This window comes from Schistocerca gregaria, chromosome X (genome assembly GCF_023897955.1).
Source record: "Schistocerca gregaria isolate iqSchGreg1 chromosome X, iqSchGreg1.2, whole genome shotgun sequence".
NCBI classification, from domain to species: Eukaryota; Metazoa; Arthropoda; class Insecta; order Orthoptera; family Acrididae; genus Schistocerca; species Schistocerca gregaria.
In genome coordinates, this window is record NC_064931.1 from 490,856,270 (window position 1) to 490,862,366 (window position 6,097).

A 6,097-nucleotide genomic window follows, 5' to 3' on the forward strand; every position below is an offset into this window, starting at 1 on the left:
TAGAAGTAAACTTTCGGAACGACCTAAAGTGGAATGAATTAATGAAACAAATAGTAGGAAAAGGAGATGACGGACTAAGAGTGACAGAAAGATCGTTAAGGAAATGTAATTCATTTACTAAAGAAGTAGTTTAAAAGGCAGTTGTTTGACCGCTTCATGAATATCACACATCAGTCTGAGACCCTTACTAAGTTGTATTAAATAATAGATATACAAGGTCGAAAGAAGAGCGACGTATGTCGTCACAGAATCCCTTAGTCGGTGCGAGAGCATTACCGAGGTGCTTAACAAACACCTGTGGTAGGCGGTACCAAGAGAGGCATTGTGAATCACGGGGAGTTTCACTGCTGAAATTCCGAGAGAGTGCGTACTGAGGAGAGTCGAGAAACATATTGCTTCCACCCTCAACCCCACACGTACGTCTCAAGAAATGACTGCAACGAGGATTATTCGAAAAATTAGAACTAGTACGGAAGTTTCCCGACAATCCTTCTTCCCACGAGGCATTAGCCAATGCACAAGGGAAGAGAGAAACAGATAATGGTATCAAAAGTGCCCTCTGCCACACTCCTAATGAGGCTTGTGGAGCATAGTAGTAGGTGCATAAGAATGTGACTTGTTTCTTCTTCAGACGCTGTGAATCGAGATATCCAAGTAAAAGTGTGGAACATGTCACTGTCTGTGAAACTTGTAAACCTTATTTCTCACTGTCTCCTTTACGCAATGATACGCGTGCTTCGAATGAAACACAAGGACGAAAGGTTACAATTTAAGGTTCGGCCCACGTCAATGTCGGGGCAAATTCTCAGTTCTCAGTTGGTCAAGGTGAGAGAAGAAAACCGGCCACGACCATTTTGAAAGAGCCACTTCAACATCTGCATGAAGTGATTTAGGGGAACCGAAGTCCTAAATTACACTACTGTGTTGTGTCAGTAATGGGATGCACACTATGGGCCCAGACGATGGCAGCGGACAGCTATTTGCAAGGCTCAGTACACCTGCGTTGGATTCCAGCTGTGAGTGAGTGGTATCCATTATACACTGCCTGGTCAAAAGTATCCGGAGACATCTACACTACTGGCCATTAAAATTGCTACACCAAGAAGAAATGCATGTGATAAACGGGTATTCATTGGCAAATATATTATACTAGAACTGCCATGCGATTACATTTTCACGCAATTTGGGTGCATACATCCTGAGAAATCAGTACCCAGAGCAACCAACTCTGGGGCCGTAATAACGGCCTTGATACACCTGGGCATTAAGTCAAAGCAAGCTTGGATGGCGTGTACAGGTGCAGTTGCTCATGCAGCTTCAACACGATACCACAGTTCATCAAGATTAGTGACTGGCGTATTGTGACGAGCCAGTTGCTCGGCCACCATTGACCAGACGTTTTCAGTCGGTGAGATTTGGAGAATGTGCTGGCCAGGTCAGCAGTCGAATATATTCTGTATCCAGGACCTGCAGTATGCGGTCGTGCATTATCCTGCTGAAATGTAGGTATTTTCAGGGACCGAATGAAGGGTAGAACCACCTGTCGTAACACATCTGAAATGTAACGTCCACTGTTCAAAGTGCCGTCAATGCGAACAAGAGGTGACAGAGACGTGTAACCAATGGCACCCCATACCATCACGCCGGTTGATACGCCAGTATGGCGATGAAGAATACACGCTTCCAATGAGCGTTCACCGCGATGCCGCCAAACACGGATGCGACCGTCATGATGCTGTAAACAGAATCTGGATTCATCCGAAAAAAACGACGTTTTGCCATTCGTGCACCCAGGTTCGTCGTTGAGTACACCATCACAGGCGCTCCTGTTTGTGATGCACCTTGAAGGATAACCGCAGCCATGGTCTCCAAGCTTACAGGCCATGCTGCTGTAAACGTCGTCGAACTGTTCGTGCAGATGGTTGTTGTCTTGCAAACGTCCCCATCTGTTGACTCAGGGATCGAGACGTGGCTGCACGATCCGTTACAGCCATACGGATAATATACCTGTCATCTCGACTGCTAGTGATACGAGGCCGTTGGGATCCAGCACGGCGTTCCGTATTACCCTCCTGAACCCACCGATTCCATATTCTGCTAACAGTCATTGGATCTCGAGCAACGCGATTAGCAATATCGCGGTACAATAAACCACAATCGCGATAGGCTACAATCCGACCTTTATCAAAGTCGGCAACGTGATGGTACGCATTCCTCCTCCTTACACGAGGCATCACAACAACGTTCACCAGGCCACACCGGTCAACTGCTGTTTGTGTATGGGAAATTGGTTGGAAACTTTCCTCATGTCAGCACGTTGTAGGTGTCACCACCGGCGCCAACCTTGTGTGAATGCTCTGAAAAGCTAATCATTTCCATATCACAGCGTCTTCTTCCTGTCGGTTAAATTTCGTGTCTATAGAACGTCATCTTCGTGGTGTAGCAATTTTAATGGCCAGTACTGTATATAATGCACAATTGACCAGTAGATGTCACAAGAGGCGGACCCGTCATTATAAAAGCAGGAGAGGAGTGTCATATTGTCAGTAGAAAATCAGTAAGAGCAGAATGGGTTGGTCAGAAGAACTCTGTGGTTTCGATCTTGGGCTAGTCATGGGATATCATCTGAGTAATATGTTCATCGGATACATTTCAACCCTTGTAAAGCTGCCGAATTCTACTGTTGGTGACGTGATTCTGAAGTGGAAACGCAATGGAATTACCACAGCTAAAACAAGACCAGACGGACCACACCTACTGACGGACAGGGACCGTCAAACACTGTGAAGAGTGAGTGTATAACATCGCATTAAATCAGTGGAAGGAGTCACTCGTGAGTTCCAAAGCGCTAACAGCGGACTATCTAGAACTACGAGCGTGCGTAGGGGGTTAAAAAGAATGTGGTGCAATAGTCGAGCACCTCCTCATGACCCACAAATTCCTATTGTGAGTGCTAAGGGGCGCTTCAGGTGGTGTAAACAGCGATGACACTGGACAATAAACCAGCGATCTGGAGTGTTGAATTATGCTATACACTGTGGCAATCCTATGGAAGTGTTTGGGTTTTCCGCGCGGGATTAGCCGAGCGGTCTAAGGCGCTGCAGTCCTGGACTGTGCGGCTGGTCCCGGCGGAGGTTCGAGTCCTCCCTCGGGCATGGCTGTGTGTGTTTCATCTACATCTACATACATACTCCGCAATCCACCATACGGTGCGTGGCGGAAGGTACCTCGTACCACAGCTAGCATCTTCTCACCCTGTTCCACTCCCAAAGAGAACGAGGAAAAAATGACTGCCTATATGCCTCTGTACGAGCCCTAATCTCTCTTATCTTGTCTTTGTGGTCTTTCCGCGAAATATAAGTTGGCAGCAGTAAAATTGTACTGCAGTCAGCCTCAAATACTGGTTCTCTAAATTTCCTCAGTAGCGATTCACGAAAAGAACGCCTCCTTTCCTCCAGAGACTCCCACCCGAGTTCCTGAAGCATTTCTGTAACACTCGCGTGATGATCAAACCTACCAGTAACAAACCTAGCAGCCCGCCTCTGTATTGCTTCTATGTCCTCCCTCAATCCGACCTGATACGGATCCCAAACGCTTGAGAAGTACTCAAGAATAGGTCGTATTAGTGTTTTATAAGCGGTCTCCTTTACAGGATAATTTAGGTTAAGTACTATGTAAGCTTAGGGACTGATAACCTTAGCAGTTACGTCCCATAAGATTTCACACACATTTGAAGTATTTTTTTGGGTTTGGCGAACACCTGGAAAACGTTGCCTGCCATCATGTGTAGTGCCAACAGTGAAGTACGGAGTATGGGGGCTATTTTTAGTGGTCTGCAGCTCGTGGTCTAGTGGCTAGCGTTGCTACCTTTGGATCACGGAGGTCCCGTGTTCGATTCCCGGCCGGGCTGGGGATTTTATCTTTCCCCAGGGATTAGGTGTTTGTGTTGTTGTCATCATTCGTGATTGTCACTAGGTTGGACTGTGAAAAAATTGGGACTTTGTACGGGCGCTGATGACCTCGAAGTTGAGCGCCCCACAAGCCAAACATCATCGTCATCATCTCTTTAATGGTAGGATCTGGTTCCCTAATTCCAATTAAGAAAAAGCCAAATGCAGAAGGAAACGAACACGTTGCACAACACTGCGTACTGCGTGCAGTAGAAGAACAGTTCGGAGAGGATGGTTGCTTTTATCAGCATGACACTGCAACCTGTCGTAGAACAGAAACTGTGAGGCAATGATTTGTGGAAAATAATAATTCTGAAATGGCCTGGCCCTCCCAGAGTACCGACCTCAGACTATTAGAACACCTAATGGACCAATTATAACATCGACTTCGCTTAAGACCCTAGCGTCCATCACTACCTTCTATGATTTTGGCTAATGAAGGAGAATGGGCTGTCATTCTTCCAAAGACATTCAGACGCCTCACTCAAACTTTCCGTAGCTGAGCTCAGTCCGTCATAAAGGCGACGTGTGGCTACAGTCTACAATAATGTCCGCAATACGTGTCACGATGCTTTGCATCAGAGAGTGTCTATGGGTGCAATCATTAGTGCATTTCTTTGGTCTGATCTTCAAGAAACTGAGGTGTTATTAAATACATAGTAGCAGTTCAGCTTGAAAAGGGTAGGGAATGAACCATATCGGCTCTCAGATGAAGTGATTTATAGAAACTGTGGAAAACCTAAATCAGGATGGCAGATCGGAGATTGGTTAGTTGCTACTCCAGAGATTGAATATCTCCCATATTTCCTTGCTAGGAAAATACATTCTATACTGTGTGCTGACAAATGAAAAGATTTACTTCAACATCTGAAACTTAATTCTCTTTTGGTTAAACTGTCTGCTGTGTGAGTCTTAACTGCCTCACTGTAGGGACATTTGTAACTGCCTCGCTGAGTGACTCATTGTTCGAGGTGGTGCTTTGCTGAAAGGTGTGAAGCGTTTTCTAGTGACACGCAGCTTAAAGGAGGACGTTTTCCCACGTGTCATGAGTTAAGAGTTAGATGTTATCGGAATTACTTTCAGACCCGAGTATTGTGTGGTTTTTAGTTCATTTCGAAGGCATTGTGTGCATATGATATAACGAGGAAGTTCCCTGTTCCCAGACAAGAAGTGGCCGTATACATACACTACACTGGGACACTGCACGTCGTATTGTGCCATACGGCACACAAACTGATACTGAGAAAAGCAGTCGCCACGAATTAATCCAATGAACATTGCGCGTACTGTTGCAACTTGCAGCCAGTGTGCTGTTTTAGTGTTTTTCATTTGAAGTGAAGAACATGGATTTTTACTTCTTACTGATCAGTCCTGCAAATGACCTGCTTACTACCAAGGCTATATCCTTCAGCGTGTTAACGAAGAAAAATTAGCTAGATGCAAGTAGGACCCGCGCTCTGAAAGTTCCGTACAATTATGTAGATAGACTGTTCATCCGTCCCAGGAATCGAGAATCTCGACGATTTTTGCCAGTTATCGACACTGATACTGGCAAGATATCGGTCCCGGGAATTTCAAGCCTTCGAGAATATTTTAATTCCGAAGTCGAATTACAAATGACAAAAGAAATATTTTTTCATGTGATATAATTGCAAATTAACAATTTTCTGATTTTTCCTTTACTTTTACTGTGAAACCTTACTCTTTGACAAATTTCTAGGTCAACGGAAAGTACCACGTAGGTTTTGGTGAGTGAGTTTGCGAGTTTGAAAATGTGTGATATAAGTGGTCGTGTCTTTTAACTGCAGTGACTTAGAAGCTGCAATCTTTTACACCGCCAAGGGACTATAGACCTCCGTATGTGTCATAAATTTCAACTTAATGCGTCTATTCGTTCTTTAGAAAAAGGGTTTTTAACAGTCGGACACACATACAGACAGACATATAGACAAACAAAAGGATCCTATAAAGGTTCCGTTCTTAAAGACTAAGGAACGGGACCATAAAAATAACTTTAAATTACTGGTACTGTTTGAAGCGTCATACCTCACACAACAAAGGATAAATGTTTAGTTTCAGTGTTGGTGTTAGGATGACATTATTACGTTGTAAAGCGATCAATTTAACATCAAACACGCTCCAGTTTT